Below are 24641 nucleotides of genomic sequence, written 5' to 3' on the forward strand. Positions count from 1 at the left end.
AATCGAGGTACGCGCCCTTAGCGGGAACCAAACCCGGGTCTCTCAGGACCACAGGTCGACGCTCTAACCGCTGAGCAAACCGGCCAAGGCTTAGGCAACTTTTTAAACCTCTTTCAGCAACACTGGGGACACAAAACCATGACCTATTTTATAGCACTGTGTGAGGGATTGAAGTGGCACGGTATATTAGATGGCTTCAAAAACTGCTACTTTGCTTTCCTGATAGTGGTAAAATTTCACTGAAACTCACCTCCTTCATTAAGGATAATTGAAATGTTTGAAATGAACGGCCCAGTCAATAACCTTGCAAAAATTTAAATTTTAAAAAAATGTCTGCCGTGAAGGGGTGGCCCAGTTATTTAAGTATCATCCCATACATCAAAGGTTGTGGGTTCGATTACTGATCAGGGCACATACGTATGCTAGGTTGCAGGTTAGATCCCCGGTCGGGGCATGTACAGGAGACAACCAACCAATGTTTCTCTGTCACATCAATGTTTTCTCTCTCTCTCTCTCTTCCCCTTCCCCTCTCTCTAAAAATCAATAAAAACATATCCTCAGGTGAGGATTAAAAAATTATTTTTTAATTTCCAGCTGTGCTTATTAGGGACTGTAATAAAAAACCCCAATTATTTCTAATGGTGAATATTCCTTCTCTCTTCTGTATCAGGCAGCTGTGAGCACTTATGATACAGATAAGTGGTTCTCAAGCTTTAGCATAACATCAGAGTCACCTAGAAGGCTTATTAAGGCACAGATTGCTGGGCCCTACCCCCAAAGTTTCTGATTGAGTGTATCAGGGAAGAGACCCCAGAATTTACATAGTTAACAATTCCCAGATGATGCAGATGATATTAGCCCAGGAACCACATTCTGAGAATCATTTATATAGGTAATTCAGCCATCAAGTCCAGTCTTCCCCAAGAATATTTTTTTCTGATGCTATGGGGAAGATTACCTCTTCTTCTCTGAGACTGCAAATATAAACCAATATAAACTGGAGCGCTTGCAGCCAGCCATCTTTCCTAATTACATGAAGAAAGCTACCTCTTAGAAAGCAAAGAGGCAAAGAAAAACAAAGCTGAGAAATAAGAAATAAAACTAAGAGCCCCTGACAGTCATTTGAGCCCCTAGTACCTCTGCTAAATCAGATTTGACTCCGGATTATCCAATTTCTTGGGCAAATAACTCTTTTTCCCCCTCAAACTTGGTTTTTGTCCCCTGCAACTATTAGAGTCCTAATTAAAACTGTGGGGAGTAGAAGGACTGGAAGAGATGAAGGCACGAGGCTCTAATAACACACAGACATCCATGGTAATACTAACTGAAAGTGAAAGAGCAAACTTTTAGTTAAGATTACATTTTGGCTATAACATGTAATCTAAAAGAAGTTACCACAACATAGAAATAAATAAATAAAAGACGTTACCAATTTTTTTTTTTTTTAATCCTCACCCGAGGACATTTTTCCATTTTTTATTCCGATAGAGCAGGAGGGAGAGAGAGAGAGAAACATCAATGTGAAAGAGAAACATCAAGTGGCTGCCACCCGCACGACCCAGCTAGGGCAGGGGACAAACTGCAGCAGAGGTACATGCCTTTAGCAGGAACCGAACCCGGGTATCTATGGACCGCAGGCCGACGCTCTAACCACTGAGCCAAACCGGCCAGGGCGAAGTTACCAATTTTGTAATTTCTTGGAAACTGACTTCCTGGCTAGAATCTGTGACCAAAACTCATTTTCCAAGTTTACAAGTAAACTTTAACAGATACTCCAGGAAATTAGACAGTTGTGCCTTAGTCAATATCTAGCCTCACTTAGCTTTATTAGTTGTAGTTTACAGTGAGCACAGATCTCCAAGTCTAACCACAAAATGTCATAAAATTTATTTGGCCTATAATATCAGTAATTAAAATGTGTGCTTTATCTCTCTATTCACTTATTTAAATCTCTATTACATAAAAGATAACCTGATAAATATGACCAGCAGGTAGAAGTTTATGAGAGAGAGAACCAGATTTAGGAGCCATCTACATTAAGATGACAATCGAAGTCAGGAATGGGTCATCCGTCTGCCAAGAAGATGATGTTCTGCAAAGATCCTTAACCTGGTTTATACATGAGCTTCAATGGGGGTCGGGGGAGGGGAAGGTGTCTATAAAGTTCCAAAACTTCAGGTAAAGTTCAACAGACATGTACATTCTTCTGGTAAGAGAGAGGTCATTACTTATGTCTGATTCTGAAAGGAGGACAAGACCTAAAAAAACAGTTAAGAACTACTGGTTTAAAGCCCAGACTCTCAAATAATCATCAAGAGTGTATCAGTGCCTTGGCTGGTGTGGCTCAGTTGGTTGAGCGTCATCCTGTGCACCAAAAGGTCGCCAGTTTGATTCCCAGTCAAGGCACATACCCAGGTTTCGGGTTCCATCCTCAGTCCAGGTGCATACAGGAGGCAGCCGATTGATGTTTCTCTCTCTCCCACTCTCTCTCTCAAGTCAATAAAAACATATTTTTTTAAAAAGAGAGAGTATATCATCAGTAGGACCATCTTTGAATGATAACCTTCTGCCTTCAAGAGTTCATAACAGCCCGGCCGGTTTGGCTCAGCGGTTAGAGCGTCGGCCTATGGTCCAGAGAGACCTGGGTTCGGTTCCCACTAGGGGCACGTACCTCGGTTGCAGTTTGTCCCCGGCCCTGGTTGGTCGTGTGGGTGGCAGCCACTCGATGTGTCCTTTTCATGTCAATGTTTCTCTCTCCCTCCCTCCCACTCTATCTGAACAAAAAATGGAGAAAAATGTCCTCGAATGAGGATTAAAAACCAAAAAAAGTTGCTAACATACGTCAAAACAAAAGCCTTGGAACATTAAGACTACTATCCAAAAAATGCATATTGTTTATATTCTTTGGTGTGATAATGGTATTGGAATTATACAGAAAATACTTCACTTTTATTAAAGAAATGTTTATTAAAGTATAACGACCTTTTTCTTAGAAGATGCAAGCTTACATGTTTAGGAGTCAAGTATCATAACGTCTGCAACTTTCAACTGGCTTAAAAATACACACATATCAGAAATACATAAAGTATGGGAAAATACTTAATATTGAATTATCAGTGGGAGATATACAGATAATACTGAATTATCAGTAGGAGAAATACAGATGTTCAATGTACTACTCTTTCAACCTTCTTGTACATTTGAAATGTTTTATAATAAAAAGTTAACATTAATGTTAATTTCCTGGTTTGGGTGTTGTGATATAGCTATGTAAGATGTAACCAGTGGGGGAAACTGGGTAAAGGGAATATAGAACCCCTCTGTCCTCTTTTTACAATTTCCTATGAATCTAAAATTACAACAAAATAAAATGTTAAAAATGTTGGAAAGACTTTGCTAATAAACACATACCTCCCTTTCCTTTCCACAAACTATAAGCCTAGACAAAATGCATGAACAGTTATTTGGAGACTCTAAGAAGTATTACTGATGGATCCAGAATTCAAAGCATCACCAAATTTGCTGTGAGTTTACCATGTTCTCCCTTTATTATCCTCCAGCCTGAACTCAGCACAACCTGAAACCCAGAGGTAAGCATTATGGTACAGAGATACAGGAGAAACCCTCTATTCTGGCTCAAGGACAAAAAAAAGGAACTCTAAAAGCTCAGAGAAAGTGGGGGAAATCCCTTGAGTATTTTTTCACTGTCCTTCCTCTTTAAACTCTCATGTCCCCATCCTCAGGTCTTCTATCATGGGCATAGCAGCAGCAGCAGCACTAACAGTGTTTGGAAACGGAAAGCGTACAGGAGTGAAAATTCTTCCTCTACATTCAATGGAGCCCTGCCTCCAAGCAGGCAGGCCAAACTCCATTGTTTTTTTCTTTCTCCTTCTTTCTTCAGGAAAGTCACTCCATAAAGTTCTTTATGAACTTCTGAGTTCACTCTCAATTTGTATAGGTATGAATCTGGTGCTAATTCATATAATAAAAACTTTAATAATGGGTAAACCTCCACCCAGATCCCAAACTGACCGATCTGTGGAATGCATGTGGGACAGACTGAATTGATATTAGAACCACAACACACTGAAGGCTAAAACAAAAATATGAATATTAGCCATGGAATGTAAAGAAAACCTAGAATCTTATGAAAAGACAATACTCAAAATATCAAAGATACAAATCAAAATTACTCAACATTAAAAACCACAAAAATCTTAACTCACATGGAAAAAGACAAAACCAATGAAGAAGACTTCCGGTCAAGATGGCGGCGTAGGTAAACGCAATAGCGCGTCCTCCCACAACCACAGCAAAGTTACAACTAAACTACAGAACAACCATCATCAAAAGCGCCTGAAATCAAGCTGAATAGAAGTCCTACAACTACGGAATTAAAGCAGCAGCCACATCCAGACTGGTAGGAGGGGCGGAGGCAGACGGGCTGGTCCCACACCCACGTGTGGCGGATAAAAATCAGGAGGCTACCTCAGCTGGGAAGGTCCTCCCTGAGGACTGAGGGGTCCCCCTCCCACACGAGACGCCCCGCTCAGGGTTCCAGTGCCAGGAAGAGAAGTCCCCATAACTTCTGGCTGGAAAAACCAGCTGGAACTGAGGCTTAGGAAAGTTGATGCAGCAGGAGCCCCGGACAGCTCCTCTTAAAGGGCCTGCGCACAGACTTATTGGACTCTCTTCCTTTAAGCTTGGAGGGGAGGCAGCTCGAGGGCCACCTGAGACATACGGGGAAAAACTGAGCTGTTTGGCATTGGAGTGAGGGCTGAAGAGGGGTCTTTCTCCGGGACAGACGTGCTGTCAGAGGCCTTTGTTCCTTTGGTGAGCCCTTCCCCATATCCGGGACTCCAGCAACCTGGCTCACACTGGTAGCCCCGCCCTGCTGACTCCCTGAGGCCCCGCCCCACCCAACATTCAGGCCCACCCAAGCTGTTGCCAGTTGCTTAATCATAGGATTGGCCTGTCTTGGATCCTGCTTCAGGTTTTCCTAAATTCTTTCAAACAAGCAGCATCTGGTCTCAGATAGCCCCATACCTCTGGTTAAGTGATACACAGAAACAAACACAGGGAGGCAGCCAAAATGAGAAAAAGACACAGGTCCCAAATGAAAGAACAGAACAAAACCCCAGGAAAAGAACTAAGCGAAATGGAGTTAAGCAACCTAACAGATGCTGAGTTCAAAATACTGCTTATAAGGATGCTCAATGAACTCAGTGAGGGCCTCAAGAGCATAAAAAAGGACCAGTCAGAAATGATCGATGCACAGTCAGAAATGAAAGAGGCATTAACTGAAATAAAGAATAATTTACACAGATTCAATAGTAGAGTACGTAAATCCAAGAAGCAAACCATTGATTTGGAATATAAGGAAGCAAAAAACACCCAATCAGAATAGCAAAAAGAAAAAAGAATCCAAAAAAATGAGGAGAGTGTGAGGAGCCTCTGGGACAATTTCAAGCGTGCCAATATTCGCATCCTGGGGGTGCCGGAAGGAGAAGAGCGAGAACAAGAAATTGAAAAACTGTTTGAAACAATAATGGCAGAAAACTTTCCTAACTTGGTGAAGGAAACAGACATACAAGTCCAGGAAGCACAGAGAGTGCCAAACAAGATGAACCCCAAGAGGCCCACACCAAGACACATCAACATCAAAATGCAAAAGGTTCAAGACAAAGAGAGAATCTTAAAAGCAGCAAGAGAAAGGCAGCTAGTTACCTACAAGGGAGTTCCCATAAGGCTGTCAGCTGATTTCTCAAAAGAAACTTTGCAGGCCAGAAGGGAGTGGCAAGAAATATTCAGAGTGATGAAAAGCAAGGACCTACAACCAAGATTACTCTATCCTGCAAAGCTGTCATTTAGAATCGATGGCCATATAAAGACTTTCCCAGACAAGAAAAATTTAAAGGAGTTCATCACCACCAAACCGTTATTATATGAAATGATGAAGGGTTTTTTTGAAGAAAAAGATAAAATATATGAACAAAAAAAATGGCAATGAATACATATCTATCGACAGTGGAATCTGCAGGCAAGGTGAATAGGCAGAGCAGAGACATTCTTGTAGATGCAGAGAGCATTTTGTTGGTTGCAGGATGGAAGTGGGGTTGGGGGAATGGGTGGGGAAGCTGAAGGGATTAAGAAGAGCAGGTTCATTGCTGGACTGATGGGCCTTGATCAAAGGGAAGGGGGTTGGGAGGAAATAAAACAAAGAACTTATATGCATAACCAATGGACCTAGACAATAGTGTGGGAAAAGGTGGGAGGGGGGCGGGAGGGGGGAGGAGGAGGTCAATGGGGGAAAAAATGAGGAACATCTGTAATACATTCAACAATAAAGATTTAAAAATAAATAAGTAAATAAATAAATAAAGCCAATGAAGAGACAGTCTTTGTATTAGATATTGTAATTATCAGACAAGGACTTTGAAGCAGCTCTTGTGAACATTAACCACTCTTGATATAAGTATTAAATTAGAAATCATCAGCAAAAAAACAGAAGACATAAAGAAGAATCAAGCCTGGCCAGGTGGCTCTGTTGGCTGAGCATCATCCCATACACCAAAAAGTTGCAGGCTCAATTCCTGGTCAGGGCACATACAGGAACCAACCAATTGATGCTTCTCTCTCACATTGATGTTTATCGATTTTTCTCTTTCTCTCTCCTTTCTTCTCTCTCGGAAAAATTAATAATAATAAATCAATGAAAATATTTCCCAGTGAGGATTAAAAAAAAAAAAATAGGAAGAATCAAATAGAAATTTTAGAACTGAAAAAGACAACAACCCAAAAGGTAAGTCCTAAAACTATATAACTCTTAGAAGAAAAAATAGGGGAATGGCTTCATGACATCAGATTTGGGAATGATTCCTTGGATATGACACCAAAAGCAAAGACAACAAAAGTAAATCTAAATAAATTGGACTACATCAAAATGAAAAACTTCTACTCATCAAAAGAAACAACAGAGTAAAGAGGCAACCTACAGCCCTGGCCAGTGTGGCTCAGTTGGTTGGGTGTCATCCCATGCACCGAAGGGTTGCTGGTTCAATTCTGGATCAAGGCACATGCCAGGGTTTCGGGCTCAATCTCCAGTAAGGGGCATACAGGAGGCAGTTGATAGATGTTCTGCTCTCACATCAATGTTTCTCTCTATCTCTCCCTCTTCCTCTCTCTCTAAAAATCAATTAAAATTTGTGTGTGTGTTTTTGATTTTTTTTAAATTTTTTCTTTATTGACTTTAGAGAGAGAGGAAGGGAGAGGGGGAGAGAGATAGAAACATCGATGAGAGAAAACATCGATTGGCTGCCTCCTGCATGCCCCCCACTGGGGATTTGGCCCACAACCTGGGCATGTGCCCTGACTGGCAATCAAACCAGTGACCTCTTGGTGAATGGGTTGAAGCTCAACCACTGCGCCATACCGGCCAGGCTATGTGTTTTTCTTAAAGGCAACCTACAGAACTGAAGAAAATGTTTGTGGATCCTGTGTATCTGATAAGGGGTTAATATCCAAAACCCCTACAACTCAACAACAAAACAAACAACTCAATTAGAAAATAGGCAAAGGACCTGAATAGACATTCTCCAAAGACAATATACAAATAGTCAACAAGCACATGAAATACAAATCAAAATCACAATGAGATACCACCTCACACCCATCAGGATGGCTATTATTGAAAAATAAATAAATGAAAACAGAAAATAACAACTGTTGCTGAGGATGTGGAGAAATTGGAACTGTTGTGCACTACTGGAGGGAACGTAAAATGGTACAGCCATCTCAGAAAACAGTATGGCAGTTCCTCAAAAATTAAACACAGAATTACTATATGGTCTGGCAACTCCACTTCTAAGTATATAGCATACCCAAAACAATTGAAAGCAGGAATTCAGGGAGATGTTTCTACATCTATTTTCATAGTAGCATTATTCACAATAGCCAAAAGGTAAAAGCAACCTAAGTGTCCATCAAAGGATGAATGGAATATTATTTAGCCTTAAAAAATGAATGAAATTCTGACATATGCTACAACATGGATGATACTTGAGGATATTATGTTAAGTGAAATGAACCAGAAACAAATGATTCCACTTAAATGAGGTACCTAGAGTAGCCAAATTCATAGACAGAAAAGAGAATGCTGGTGGCCAAGGGCTAGAAGGAAGGGAAAATAGGGAGGTATTATCTGATGATTATAGTTTCAATTTTGTAAAATGAATAATTCTGGAGACTGATTGCACAACAATGTACTTAACATTACTGACCATATACTTAAAAATAATATGGTAAATTTTACACTACGCTAATCACTTCCTTACCACAAATTTTAAACATTTAAGAAAAAAATTTTTTTTATTGATTTTAGAGAGAGAGGAAGGAAGAAGGATTGAGTTAGAAACACTGATGAGAGAGAACATCGACTGGCTGCCTCCTGCATGTACCCACTGGGGGTCGGGCCCACAACCTGGGCATGTGCCCTGACCAGGAATTGAACCAGCGACCTATTGGTGCATGGGTTGAAGCTCAACCACTGAGCTACACCGGCCAGGTAAATTTTAAACATTTTTATTAAACATTTCATATATAAAAGGTACTACACCAGTTAACAATGAAGAAGGGGCGGTAAATGCACAAGAAGAAAGTTACACAACTTCTGATTTGCCAAAAACCTGAATAAGCATGAACTGAACACCACTTTTCAACTGAGAATTATTATAATTTTAGAAATAAGAATCTCACCAAAAAAATAATTAGAACCACTAGCCCCAAAGAAATATAATTTCCGCCTTTAACAATAATCCGAAATTCTTTTTGCATTTTATTTTATTTTTTTTTATTTTTTATTTTTTTTGTACAGATAGAGTGGGAGGGAGAGAGAGGAAGGGAGAGAGAGTGAGAAACATCGACGTGAAGGGACACATCGAGTGGCTGCCACCCGCACGACCAACCAGGGCCGGGGACAAACTGCAACCGAAGTACGTGCCCTTAGCGGGAACCGAACCCGGGTCTCTCCAGACCGCAGGCCGACGCTCTAACTGCTGAGCCAAACTGGCCAGGGCTCTTTTTGCATTTTAAAAGAATATTTATATAGTCATTTATCTTTATACAAGAGAACCTTATAATTTATTTCTCCCAAGAATTGAATAAAGTGCCACAAACTAAACATCACTACATTTGCAATTTCTATAGGGTGTTTTTGGCATTTTTATTGTTGTTTGTTTTAGCTTCCGTAAGAAAGCAAGTCTCACTCACTTACAGTATTTTTTTTTCTTTATTGATTTTTTTTTTTTTTTTTTTTAGAGAGAAAGGGAGAGGGAGAGAGAGACAGAAATATCGATGAGAGAGAACATCGACTGGCCACCTACTGCACACCCCCCACTGGAGATTTGGCCCACAACCTGGGCATGTGCCCTGACTGGGAATCAAATCAGCAACCTCTTTCTTGGTGCATGGGTCGATGCTCAACCACTGAATCACACTGGCCAGGCCACTTAAGGCATTTTTATCTCCTCTAACACAGCCCTGGTAGAATGGAGGCAAGATAAAGCAGTGAATAAACTTGGAAAAGATGTTATTAATTTACCTACTCAGACCTCTTAAAAGCAAAAGTGGGCTAAAAAAATGCTTAAAACAAAAGAGGCCAAGTTAATCGCCTATTTAACATACAATATTTTACACTATCTATAATTATTATTCCCAGTCTATGTCTACTGGAAAACATCTCATTTTGTTTTCAAATGCAAAAAAAAAAATACCCCAGCTTTCCCAATTATTGTACCTTTTAAACTAAAATATATTGTTTCCCAAACCCAGTCAATTCTGATTATTCACAGTTGAGAGCAAACTTCTGAGGTTACCGTGTTATCACTATACCTGGCTCAGTCATTTTCCACTGCAAAATATCTACCTGTGAGTGGTGGGGAAAGAGTACTGAATCAACTCTCCTTAATTAGGCTCATATGATGTAAGTCACCTATGAATGGGAAAGCACCTAGAGAGCAAGAAAATTTTCTCGGTCTAATAGATAATGAGATGCTCCTTAGAGCTTATTTCCGAGCTATAGTGAATGGACCAATACCCCCACGTAATGCTTAAAGGATTATTATCAAAGAATATCATCCCATTACATCCAGAAATTAAGTATCAGCTATATTAAAACCTGCCACAGGTAATTTATATCATTGGTGAGTGTGATCAATAAGACAAACAAATATTAGCACTAGTTTCTCAAATCTATTATATATATTGGAAACCAGATTCTCAAATAATTCTCAAATTATTAAAACAAAATCAAACACAAGTAGACTTTGAACTAAATAACCAGCATTTTCCCAAACTACAAATCTTATTTTGCACCTTGTTTTACAAGTTCTTGTCTCTACTTCTGACTATAGTAGTGTGCTTCTTGTTGATACAAAAGAAAATTCAAAATCTATTTCACTTCTTCCTGTTCAGGCATCTTATTTTCAATATCATACTCTATTAGACAATAAGAGCACACAAAATTCTTACTGGACTTATACACCTTAATTTCCAGCAAATACTCCTCTTTTTCATGTAATACACACATTATTTATATTCTTTATCCTAAAAGTTATACAGCCCTGGCTGGGTGGCTCAGTTAGCTGGCGGGTTGTCCCATACACCAAAAGGTTGCAGGTTCGATCCCCAATCAGGGCTCAAATTGGACGCAACCAATCGATGTTTCTCCCCCCCCCCTTCCTCTCTCTCTAAAATCAATAAAAAACGTATCCACGGGTGAGGATTAAAAAAAAAAAGTAATACAAACTGTGGCAGATTACATTTTCCAAAGATGGCTATAATAGCAGATTCCATCCCATAGCTCTTCTTATAATGTGATGTTGATATTCCTCTCTTCAAGTGGTGGGGTCTATGTGCACCCTCTCCTCTGAACCTGGGTGGACCTTTACAACTACCTCAATCAACAGGAGAGAGCAGAGTAACACTACGTCACGTGACTTCCAAAACTAAGTCAAATATGCCATGCAACTTCACCTTGATCTCTACTCTTGGAACCCAGCCACCATGCTGTGAGGAAACCAACCAGCCAAAAGGAGAGGTCATGTGTAGGTGTTCTGGCCGATAGCCCAGGCTGAGGTCTTTGCCAACAGCCAGCATTAACCACCAGACACTTAAATGAGCAAGCCTTCAAATGATTCCAGCTCCCAGCTCTTGAGCCACCCCTACCCTTCTAGCTACCCCACCTCACCTTGCACCACATATTGACAGAGACAAGCTGTCCCCACCAAGTGAGCCTTGCCCAAATTACAGATACATGAGCAAAACAAATAACTGGCATGTTTTAAACCACTAAGTTTGGGGTGGTTTGTTATGCAACAATAGATAACTAGCACATGCTCATGAATACACTTTGTAAAATGCACAAAAGAGAAAGAATTTAATTACCCTAAGTTTCACCATTGTTAACATTTTGACACATATTATACAATCAAGAAAATGTTCTGCCCCACCCAACTAAGACTCCAGCTGCTTTTTTTTCCCCAGGATAAAGGGTTAAATTTTTTTAAGTAATTGATTATTTGCATCTAACAAGAAATAGGAAGGAGAACATTAGCATCCATCCTATTTTTATCCTTACTCACTCTTTCACTTACCTGTCCTAAGTGAGGTATCTGAGGATGGCTGGCCCACCAATATTCTAATCTATGGATATGGAGATCTTCGGTTGCAAAAGCAGCTGCACTGGCCCTCTTCTCTGGAAGAAGTTGCTTGAGGCCCAGATCTGAAATGTTCAAGGAAAGGAAATGTTAAAAATAGACATTTACTTTCAATCACTTATAATTCCAACTCTACAACTAAACAAGGCTAACAAGAGTGGGTTAAGATTACATGGAAGTGAATGCACAGTCTTCACTAAAAATGGAGTTGGGTAATGTGGATTCAACTTTCAGCTGTACTTCTTATTAGCTAAATGGTAGTTAAAGCACAAATTCTCTGTGCCTAAGTCTCATCATGTGATGAAGATTGAGGGGACATGATCAAAACTCTGGGCTTGGGAATCAGAAAACCTGGTCCTAAACTCAGTTATTCTTCTGCCTTGCTGTAAGAATTTTGATACTTCTCTGGGCTCAGAAACATCATCTCTAAAAGGAGAGGGGTACATTAGATAATGGTTTCTGAAATCTAATCCTTGAACATGTGCCAGCCATGACCAAACATGGGTGTAAAATTACAATTGTGCTTACTATGAGATTGTCCTTCTTACTTTTTTGGTATTAAAATGAAATGATGTCATAAACAGTTTTTTAAATACCCTAAAGAGTTGAAATTAAAAGCTTGTCATCCCATGCAAACAATCTAAAATTCTTCTTAGAAATTCTAGTGTTTATATGATTTACATGAGCTCTAAAATTCCTTCTACTTCTAACATTCTGTGTATTCATTCACTGGTCAGAATATATAGAAAAGGCTTATATGGTCCTAAGAAAAAATAAGTTAAAAACTAGAAGACAGCCCTGGCCGGTTTGGCTCAGCGGTTAGAGCGTCGGCCTGCGGTCCTGAGAGACCCGGGTTCGGTTCCCGCTAAGGGCGCGTACCTCGGTTGCAGTTTGTCCCCGGCCCTGGTCGGTCGTGCGGGTGGCAGCCACTCGATGTGTTCCTTTCACATCGATGTTTCTCTCTCTCTCTCTCTGTTCCTCTCTCTCCCTCCCACTCTACCTGAACAAAAAATGAAAAAATGTCCTCGGGTGAGGATAAAAAAAACAAACAAAAACTAGAAGACAGCCCTGGCCAGTTTGGCTCAGCAGTTAGAGCATCGGCCTGCAGTCCAGAGACACCTGAGTTCGGTTCCCACTAAGGGCACGTAGCTTGGTTGCAGTTTGTCCATGGCCCTGGTTGGGTCGTGCAGGAGGCAGCCACTCGATGTGTCCCTTTCACATCGATGTTTCTCTCTCTCTCTCTCCCTCTCTTTCCCTCCCACTCTATCTGAACAAAAAATGGAAAAATGTCCTCAGGTAAGGATAAAAAAAAAAACAAAAAAAACAGAAGACATTAGAAACGTATTTTGTATGGCCCTGGCCAATGTGGCTTAGGGGTCAGTGCATTGGCTCAAGGACTGAAGGGTCTCAGGTTCGATTCTGGTCAAGGGCACGCACCTAGGTTGCAGGTTAGATCCTGGCCCCGCTCAGGGTCGTGCAGGGGGCAACCAATTAATGTTTTTTTCTCACATCGATGTTGTTTTCTCTATCTCCCTCATTCCCTCTTCCTTCTTTCCTCCTTCTATTCCTCCCTTCCACGCTCTCTAAAAAAATATAAAATAAAAATCAATGGAAAAATATCCTTGGGTGAGGATTAACAAAAAAAAAAAAGAAAGAAACTTATTTTGTATGGAAAAAAGAAAAAAGATTTATTTTGTATGGACATTTACTTTCAGATAATAGTGGGTTTTTTTTAAACCAACAGAATAAGAAAAACTAAATTTCCAATAGATGCTCTCACAAAATAATTTCAGAAGTAATTTGCAAAATGTATTTTTAGCCAACAATGTGTTTCACTTCATGTCTTCATTGGCCTGATTCTAGAACAGACAGACTATAATGCTTTTGATGTTTTACTTTCAGTTTTTAACAGTTGTATTAAGAGAACTAAATATATACCAAAAAAAAAAAACCCTAAAAAACAGAGAAATAACAATAGATGTAGCAAATGCTTCTTAAATATGCCAGAAATCTCATTGGGTATGTTACACTTGACATGTATTTGATCATAATGAGCCAATATAATGAAAGCAATATTTATATTATGTCCATGATTACATTTCACATATTTCTACCTCCGTTATAGCACAATAAACTAAAAATCTCCTTACTATATTGTGACCATTTTCAAGGAAACCAATATTTCAATACTACAACATGGAACCATAATAAATTATAAGTGTTAGTAGTAAATTTGCAATATCTTCAGACTGAAGCAGGATAGGTGCTATATTAAAGAGGAAATATGAATATAGAGTATTACTGAAATAGTACCAGAAAGAAAAAAAAATCCAAATTTCTAAAAACACAACTGGAGCCCGGCTGATGTGGCTCAGTGAATTGGGCATCATCCTGTGGACTGAGAGGTCCCAGCTGGCTTCCCAGTCAGGGCACATGACTAGGTTGCAGGCTTGATCCCCAGTAGAAGGCGTGCAAGAGGCAGCTGACTGATGTTTCTCTTTCTCTTTAAAAAAAATCAATTAACACCTATTTTTTTTTAATTTAGGAAAACAATTGAAAACACTAGCACTGTGAATTCAGACCTGAATAAAAGGCTGCTGGTTCAAAGATTTGGCTTGCCAAATTTCTCCCTATGGATAAATGTTCAATACCCACTGGACATTTTACACCACCTCCAAGATTAAGAGCCTTCTCCTAATACCAAGAACATAAATGAACTCCCAGACTGTTTATGCTCAAAGTAGCTGTCACTAGAGGAACAGATCAGAGAAGGACAACATACATACAACATTTAAGCTTTATTCAGAGCTGGAAAACAAAGAAATTTGAAATACTTTCCACAGAAAATATGCCTAGGGAAAATACTACATTATTTTTTTAAAACAGCACTCATTTGTACTTTTTTAAACTAGAATTACTATGTTAGAGTAAGTACAAAGAGAGGAGGAAATAGTCTCAATTACAAATTTAGTCCTCTTAGTCAACACTTAACTCTCTCAAATTGTTTATCTGACTAGATATGTACTTTCTTCATACCTGATGATTCTCATCTCTTTCACCTCCTAGTATCTTTTCAAAGGTTTCAGACACATCACCCAGACAAGCTCAATTATGGATGGCTTTCAAAAAACAGGTGTTCATACCCCCTCTTAGTATATGAATGAACATTAACAGCTTTTATAATTTCACTTCACCAAGGCCAAGTGTGATGTGCTGCTTATAACTCCAATCCTGTGCTGCATGGCTCCAAACTACTCTTCTCAACATGGCAGCAGGTTATTCTTTCTTAATTATATACTCATATTCCTTGCTACTTGGTGTGGTTCACAAACTGGTAATATAGGCATCACCTGGGAATGAGAATTTGCATTTTAACAAGATCCTCAGGTGATTGATTCATACACAAATAAATTTTGAGAGACACTGTCCTATCTAGTTCACTCATTCAGGGTCCCCTTCTCCTGCTTTACACTTCCTCTTTACCTATTTGGCATTTAAGGGATCAGATCCTTTTTCTTTTGAGCATATTAAGACCCACCAAAACATAATGAGGAATCTTTAAATAAGATTACACAGTGCTCTCCCTCTCAGGAGCATGCCCGAACCTTTCCCACTCCCCTCTTATTTCCCCAGGCTCTTTCCCCTGCCTCTCTCTCTCATAAGCTCCAAGGACCCTCCTTTTGCTTCTGTAACTTGTTTCCTGAGCCTACACAGCTCAGCTGGCTCACTTCTGCTACCTCTGTAACTTTCTGAATAAATTTTCTAATTTTTAAAAAAATGATTATACAGTTTCTGCACAACCTTCTTTTCATAAAAGACTATCAGTTCCATGAAGCCAGGTACTTCATTGTATCCTCAAGAACAAAAGAGTTCCAGGCAAATATTTGTAGAGGGAACAAAACTGACACCAGATGATCCCGAAAGTCTTCCGACTCTTAAATCTTTGGCTCTTCCATTTGCTATGTAAGCAAAGTTCTATCTAAAGACGGGGAAGCTAAAATGTGAGGTCATCCAATTTTTTTTTTTAAACATACTTTATTATTATTATTTTTTTATCCTCACCTGAGGACATTTTCCCATTTTTTTGTTCAGATAGTGTGGGAAGGAGAGAGAGGAAAAGAGAGAGAGAGAGAGAAACATTGATGTGAAAGGGGCACATTGAGTGCCTGCCTCCCGCATGACCCAACCAGGGCCGGGGACAAACTGCAACTGAGGTACGTGCCCTTAGCGGGAACTGAACCCAGGTCTCTCTGGACCGCAGGCCAATGCTTTAACCGCCACGGCGAGGTCATCCAAATTTACAAAACAAAAAATATGCCACCTTAAATAAGGCAGATTCACTATTAAGTTCATAAGGCTCAACACATTATATCATTATTATTATTATTATATTTTAGGTCAAATGACAACACTTCCTCTACATATACACTATCATCCAAATAGCTAGCAAACTCAATTGTCCAGAAGAGCTGTGCACTAAGAGCTTAAGGTAGCTAAAATGTACACAAAGCTGGAAGGAATCTGTACGTAAAAATTACAGATTACATGGTATGATTAATTTCTTTAAAACCAGAAGAAATAAGTGGTTTCAATCCTTACCTAGCTCAAGTTGAAATAGAGAAAAAGAACAGCCCTGGCCAGTTTGGCTCAGCGGTTAGAGCGTCGGCCTGCGGTCCGCAGAGACCCGGGTTCGGTTCCCGCTAAGGGCACGTACTTCGGTTGCAGTTTGTCCCCGGCCCTGGTTGGTCGTGCGGGTGGCAGCCACTCGATGTGTCCCTTCACATCGATGTTTCTCTCTCTCTCTCCCTTCCTCTCTCTCCCTCCCACTCTATCTGTACAAAAAATGGAAAAAATGTCCTTGGGTGAGGATAAAAAAAAAAAAAAAAAAAAAAAGAGAAAAAGAACAAAAAGAAAAGAATCAAAGTACGAAAAAGACAAAAAAATTAGGTAGAAGGCAGTTAGAAGTCATCAAAGGGCCCTGGCCGGTTTGAGCAGTTAGAGCGACAGCCCGCAGACCAATGAGTCGCGGGTTTGATTGCAGTCAAGGGTATGCACCTCGGTTGCAGTTTGTCCGCGGCCCTGATTGGGATCATGCAGGAGGCAAACAATCGATGTGTCCCTCTCATGTCAATGTTTCTCTCTCTCCCTCCCACTCTATCTGAACAAAAATGGAAAAATATCCTCAGGTGAGGATTAAAAAAAAAGTCATCAAAGGTCTTAAAGAAAGTGACTTATGAACCAGAAAAAGCAAAAGAGGCTACAAAGGCAAAGAGCAGAATATAAATTGAAGCAGTATTCACTTTATTTATTTATTTTTATTTTATTTATTTTTTATACTCACCCGAGGACATTTTTTCCACTTTTTGTTCAGATAGAATGGGAGGGAGAGAGAGAGAGAGAAACATCGATGTGAAAGGGACACATCGAGTAGCTGCTATCCACAGAACCCCAACCAGGGCCAGCAACAAACTGCAACCAAGGTACGCGCCCTTAGCGGGAACCGAACCCGGGTCTTTCTTAGACCGCAGGCCGACACTCTAACCGCTGAGCCAAACCGGCCAGGGCATCACTTTAATAACCTCTAATGGTGACACAAAGTGCAAGAAATGTTTAGAGCAAGTAAATCCTAGAATATCTTATGGGGTTAGTGTATCATTTCTCTCATCTACCATATACTAATATCTAAATTAAGAAGGAACAAGGGAATACATCCCTAACCCTTAGAAATCAATAAAAAGCAAATTAGATTAAATATGTGCTTTGTTTTCTATGGCAAGTATTGGTCTAAAAAAATTCTGACTGATCTCTATGAGATTTTCATTAATAAAAAAAGATTAAAATAAAGTTTTCATTCCTCACCTACCTTCTACACCTGATTTTCCCTAAACTTACAATATTAAATATAGAGCAAAATATAAATGTGATCAGTTCATGGAGATTTCTATTTCTAACAAAACATTTTCTATAAATCTCTCAATATGCAAAAATAATAATAATAATAATATTAAGGTTAAATCAGGGTGCGGCAAGACTGCCATCAATGGACCATAATAGAAATTGTAAAGGACTACTAAAACTGACTATAAAATGTAAAACATCTATACTGCATCTATAAAGAAAAGTTAAGAGACAAATGACAAATTGGAAAAATATCTACAATATAAAACAAAGATTTAATATTCTTATTGTATAAGGAACTTTACAAATTAATAAGAAAAATATATAAACAGACAACTGACAAAAGAATAAAATCATAAGATGTTCAACTTCACTAGTAGTAACCAAAGAGATACAAATTAATATGATTTCACATTGACAAATACTAAAATGATCAATAATATCCAGTGTTTTATAAGGTATAGAGAATCTAGCACTCCTATTTACTATTACTGGGACTGTATCTAACAATGGTTTATCAGTATAAAAGCTTTTAGGAAAATAATCACATTTCAAAATATGCCCATCATTAGACCCAACAGTCCTACCCTGCTTGTAAAAAACATATCCTAAATAAATGGATGTGTGCAAATATGTAAGTACAGAAGAGTCATGACATATGCCTAACACATGGTAGGTGTTCAATTAATATTTGATAAATAAATGAATCACAGTATAGTTTATAATAATAAAAACTATTAATAGAAACATCTATAAATAAACCATGGCATGTCCATACATTGAAATCCCATAGAGCCACTAAAACCAATAATGCAGATCTGTATTTATTTATTAAAAATACACCTAAAGTAAAATATGAATTTTAGGAAAAGAGTAAAACATATGGCAAAAACAGAATTAGCATATGATTCAGCAATTCCATTTCTGGGTATATAGTCAAAAAATTTGAAAGCAGGGACTCAAAGATATCTGTACACCAATGTCACACAGCAACATTACTAAGAATAGCCAAAAAATGGAAACAACCCAAGTGTCCACTGACAGAAACGCATAAACAAAATATGGTATATACATAAAATGAAATATTTAGCCTTAAAAAAAGCAATGCTTTGACACATGCTAACATGGATAAACCTTGAAGACATTATGTTAAGTGCAATGAAGCCAGACACAAAAGGACAAACACAGAACGGGAAAAAGTTGGTTTATAGTTGGTTCATATGGAAAATAATACAATAATTAATAAATAATAATACAAGAGCCCTGGCTGGTTTGGCTCAGCGTTTAGAGCATTGGCCCGTGGACCAGAGAGTCCCAGGTTCGGTTCCCACTAAGGGTACATACCTCGGTTGCAGTTTGTCCCAGCCCTGGTTGGGGTTGTGTGGGTGGCAGCCCGTCAATGTTTCTCTCTCTTCTTCTCCCTCTCCCTCCCACTCTATCTGAAGATAAATGCAAAAATGTCCTCGGATGAGGATAAAAAAATAATAGTAGTAATAATAGTACAAGAATAAACTGTTTTGCATATTCACATTTGTAAACCTACTTTTGCCCCACCATGTATTGTACAATTCCATGTATATAAGATATTCAGAATTGTCAAATTCAGAAACAGAAAGTAGAAAGGTCATTGCCATGGGCTGGGGTGGGGGGCCAGGGAAAATGGGGAGTTACTGTTCAATGGGTACAGAGTTTCAGTTCTGGAGATGGATGGTGGTGATGGTTGCACAACAATGCGAATGTACTGAATGAATTCCACTGAATTATACACTTAAAAATGGTTAAAATGGTAAATTTTATGTTATGTATATTTTATCACAATTTGAAAAACAATAATGCAAACCATAACAAATTCTAGACTGGAATAAACACTGTGTTTATTTTTGAGTCCTATGTTCACAAAAAATGAAAAAACAACAACACACTACCTTGATTTTAGTCCCATTACGTAGGACCCCACACACACATACACACACACACACACACACACACACACACACACACATCATCAAGAACAGTACCAACTGTTGCCCTGGTGTCAGCCCTCAGACCCAAGGGTTGCAGGTTTGATCCCCAGCCTGTCAGGAGTCATGCAGGAGGCAGCCAATGGATGTGTGTCTCTCTCACATATCTCTCTCTCTCTCTTTCCTACTCCCTCCCTCCCTCCATCCCTCCCTCCCTTTTACTTAAAAAAAAAAAAAAAAAAATCAATGGAAAAATATCCTCAAATGAGGATTAACAAAAAACAAAAACAAAAAAACAGAATAGTACCAAGTGCAAATATTTACACTCTGAGGTTCAAAAGCATAGCTCTGCAAGTTAATTTGTATACATACTCTTATAATGAGAGCTAAAATATGTAGCTTTTTTGCCTAACTTTACAATCACTTAAGAGTAAAGTCAAAGTCCCATGTAAATTAACTTTATTTTCTTCAGCAAAAAATTCAGGCCCTCTAGTATAATGCAGAAGAATGAAGAACTCACATAGGAAATATCTGAAATGTCTGAATGTACTTATTAGAAAGTCTCCAGAAAAGTGAAGAGTAAACTACTGAGATCTGAGCTATCGAGAATATACAGTTTATGGTCAAAATAAGTAAAAGGGGGAGCAAGTATGACATCAAAGTAAATATCAAGAATAGAAAGCCCCAACCAATCCCATCATCCTGTCCCTTGCATCCCCAGAGAATGGTGTGACTCTAGCACAACTTAAAATGTTTAATTAGGGCATACCTAGGGAATTTCATCCCATCAAGGAGTGGCAGGTACTTAAGGGTTGAATCCAAATTTTGTCCTAGCTGAAACTTTATTGAACAGGATTTTCCAGGTGTGGAAGCAGCGTTCCTGCTTAACCAGGTGCACACTCACCTGATGGGATGCTGCACTCTAACACACTCTATATATGCAAAGGAAAGCCAGGTCAACATAACCTACTCTCCAAAGAAAACCAATATAGCTATCTTGAACTGTGAAATCATTTAGGTCACAATCAGCACTTAAAGAGAGAGAGAGAAATAAGGTGAAAAAGATGAGTGCATTACATGTAATAAGGGTGAATAGTGATTTTCATTTTTCTTTTAACTGTGTGTGTGTGTGTGTGTGTGTGTGTGTGTGTGAATGGTCACCATCAAAATGTTTAAAACTCATTGTTGTAGAGAAATGCTTGTACATGTACACTGTGACATAAACAAGAATATGTTTGCAATACCAATAAAATAAAAAAAACACAAGAACAAATGTCCATCTTTGTTTTGTTGTTTTTTTAATCCTCACCTGAGGACTTTTTTCCATTTTTTTTTCAGGTAGAATGGGAGGGAGAGAGAGGAAGAGAGAGAGAGAGAAACATAGACGTGAAAGGGACACATCTAGTGGCTGCCTCCTGCATGACCCAACCAGGGCTGGAGACAAACTGCAACCAAGGTACATGCCCTTAGTGGGAACTGAACCCAGGTCTCTCTGGACCGCAGGCCAACGCTCTAACCGCTGAGCCAAACCGGCCAGGGCCACATGTCCATCTTTGGAAAAAAAGATAAACTGTGGTATAGTCGTAAAATGAATACATGTATCTGAGAAAATGAACCACAGTTACACATATCCCTATGGATTAAATAAATTTTTAAAACATAATGTTGATTAGCCAAAGCAAATAAAAATATATATGATTCCATTTTTATGGGTAAAAAATAAGCAAAACTAAACAATATATTTTTGAAATGCATACAAACTGTGGTCAACTTAAAAGGAAGGGAATGATAAACAAAAAAACCCAAAACAAAATTCTGAATAGCTTTATCCCTGGTGGAGAGACAGGTGAATAGAAATCAAGGAGGAATATACAAACAATGCTCTATTTCTTAACATGGATTGTGAGTTCACAGGTACTGGTTTTATTATATGCTTCATTTGTGACATACACAGTTCCACACTCTTGTCTATGTTCTATGTATCAAATACTTCATGGTAGAAAGGGAAAACAGAAAAGGAAGGGAGAGGAGTAAGAGAGGGAAGAAAAAGGAAGGGAAGAAGAAAAGAATAGACATTTGTAATGTAGGTCAACATGGACCTTCTACCTCTCCCTGAAAAAGTTAACAGATTTCTTTTAAATACGGGTTCCATCTTGAAATCGCACTAAAACAAAAGTTGAGTATTTTTTAGAGCATAAACCTGAAATTAAATGCAAACAGGTCACTTACCTATCTTTGATTTTTAAAATTAATACCTAATGTAATATAAGAGAAAAATAATTTTCAATAAAATCATATTTTAATATGTAAATGCTCAAATATAACCACCCTCCAGAATTCATAATAAGGAAACTGACATGTGCACCAATACATAAAAATGTTATGAATGTGACAGCTACAAAAGTAAACTGACATAATAAGTTGTACATACCAGAAAATCAGATACCATGAGGGGCAAGGTTTTCTGAAAAAGTTAACTCTTGTTAAAAGTTGTAAACAAACAAAAAAAAAAGGTATACTTTGCCTTCAGTTTATTCAGCAGTTGCATTCCTGGATAATTCAGTGTCTATTAAAACCATGCAAAAAATACTTTGTGTTTAAATGTAAAACAGGATTAAAATCAGATAAGTACAAACAGGTTTTTCACCCATAAGAAGGTCTGGCGGAATGTTGGAAAATCATGCAGAATTCTCTCATACCTTGTGGTATGTATGGCATTCCTGGCTTCTGCTCATTCAATGTCAATGCTGCAACCACCCTGCTCAAATCACTGTGGCAACCAAAGTGCACCTCGAAGATCCAAACACCTAACAGGGGAGGTACTAGTCCTTAAAACAAAAAACCAGTGACTTCAAGAAAGACCTCTAGATCCCAGTGCAGCCTCCAGACAGCCCTTTTCATGTCGCCACAAAACTGAATGTAATGATAAAGTCTAACCAATTTCTAACTTTGGCAAAGGAGGACTCCTCAGACAGTGAAGAAATGTATTATTAAGGAAAATAAAAAGTCAGATAAAAACCTAAGGATAGCCCGGCCGGTATGGGTCAGTGGTTAAGCATCGACTCAGGCACCAAGAGGTAGCCAGTTTGATTCCCGGTCAGAGCACATGCCCAGGTTGTGGGCCTGATCCCCAGTGAGGGGCATATAGGAGGCGGCCAATCAATGTTCTCTCTCATTGATGTTTCTATTTCTCTCTTCCTCTCCCTTCCTCTCTCTCTAATATCAATAAAGAAAATAAATAAATAAAAACCTAAAGACAGTCACCCTAAATAAAAGTGACACATCATACCAAAGGTTGGCAGTCTTTTAACCCGTATGATGGCAATCTTTGAGGACAGTGTTGTTTTGCTAAATACAACAAATGTCCCCAAATTGAAAAACACTGTAACACTCAAAAAGTATCTTACAGTTTACAAAGCATTTTAATTTAATTTTAATTGGTTAACTGCAATTTTTACTATGCTTTACAGCAAACTTTACTATGCTATAAAGCAATTATATGAGAGAGATATCATTATTCTTTTCATATCACTTTTAAAGAGAACACTCTCAAAAAGATCAAAGTCACATAGTAAAATGACACAGACAGGACTTCAAACCCTCTGATATCAAATCCTGTGTTCTTTCCAGAAAACTATACTGCTTCACCAAAGATCCAATATGGCAAACAGATAAAAGGAAGCTCATCAGTTAATACAACAGAAGTGTTAATGACAAAGGATCAATATAAAGCTTCTTGATCTATTTTGATATATAACAGACAGTTATAGTACATATATCAGTTATTACTCAACATGAGAAATTTTTAAATGTTAACACTTTCATGTCTCCTACTGAAAAAAAGAAAAAGGTAAAATTTTAGCAGTTACAGTGACATATAGTCTCTAATTACTTCCTCATACCGGAAAGTTGCTAGGTCAGAATCCTAATGAATCTTTTACTTAATCAAACATTCCAGAATCCCACAGATCTGACAAGTAAAGAGTTAACAAAGTCTTTTAAAAACCTTTCAGTTTTGCCAGCCGGCTGGTATGGCTCAGTGGTTGAGCAGTGACCCATGCACCAAGAGGTTGCCAGTTCAATTCCCTATCAGGGCACATGCCCAGGTTGCAATCCCCAGTGGGGGGCATGCAGGAGGCGGCCAATATATGTTTCTCTTTCCCTCTCCCTTCCTCTCTCTCTGAAATCAATAAAGAAAAAATGAACTTTGTAAAATCTCAATTAACCTCTAACATAGTCACTAGATCAGTCCTCTAAGAAACACTTATCAGAAGTTCATCTGAGAATGACTAAATGATGACCTGACATATTGATTTAGCTCTCATTTATGACTTGTAGATTAACTTTAAAGCTCTAAGAGGTACTGTGCCATGCCTCTTACTCAATGATACACTTTCATGGTTCCAAACACCTATATGCACACAATGGTTTACAATATAAGACAAAAGTAAAAGCAAAGGCATACTGATGGATTGATGTAAAAGGAAAAAGGAAGTAATATGTCTTATTATTTTAGCTGAAGAAATAAGGAAGCTAAGATCATATGTCAGCAAGTGTAATCTTCTTAGACACATCCCTAAAGGGAAGAATAATATACTCAGGCTTCCCTAAAAAATAGTCCATGATAATCTACAAGACAATAATTCAAACCCAAAATTCAAGAAGAAAAAATAATTTAATTGACATTTCTATTTTAAGAAAAAAAAAATGTTATGCTTCTGAATTCATGAGTAAAGTTTAACTCAGTAGAGTAAGGGCTTCAGGAGCTATAATATGCAAGCATGTTAGTTATAACCTAAACGTATAAACTGAAAGTATGCCTTTTAATATTTTATCTCTCCTTTTTGTTCCTCTTTCCCAAAGATGATCTTTACCTCAGTCATAACTATGGTTGTGTAAGCCAAAATCTCGACCTCAAACAACACCTTATTTCCTCACTTATGCTCATCATTACATTCCTTTTCCCTAACTTAAAATTCACTCCATTATTACTTCCACATCTCTAGACATATTGCACTAACCTTTTTGATTAGCAGCTAACGGAAACTACATACAACAGAGCTTAAAA

The 24641-nt window shown here is 38.5% G+C and overlaps 1 protein-coding gene across 4 annotated transcripts in view; it reads right to left on the bottom strand.

The window, feature by feature from the left end:
* NUMB (NUMB endocytic adaptor protein) overlaps nucleotides 1-24641 on the bottom strand; it is a 162309-nt gene that overhangs the window by 111076 nt on the left and 26592 nt on the right. For 3 of the 4 annotated variants that reach the window (XM_036261525.1, XM_036261517.1, XM_036261533.1), the window contains exon 2: nucleotides 11652-11779. The gene's annotated coding sequence lies outside the window, so the exon portion shown is untranslated. Of the gene's footprint in view, nucleotides 1-11651; nucleotides 11780-24641 lie in introns of those variants that run through there. The other variant, XM_036261543.1, reaches the window with a different exon arrangement.

This window comes from Molossus molossus, unplaced genomic scaffold (genome assembly GCF_014108415.1).
Source record: "Molossus molossus isolate mMolMol1 unplaced genomic scaffold, mMolMol1.p scaffold_m16_p_1, whole genome shotgun sequence".
In the NCBI taxonomy this organism is placed as follows: domain Eukaryota; kingdom Metazoa; phylum Chordata; class Mammalia; order Chiroptera; family Molossidae; genus Molossus; species Molossus molossus.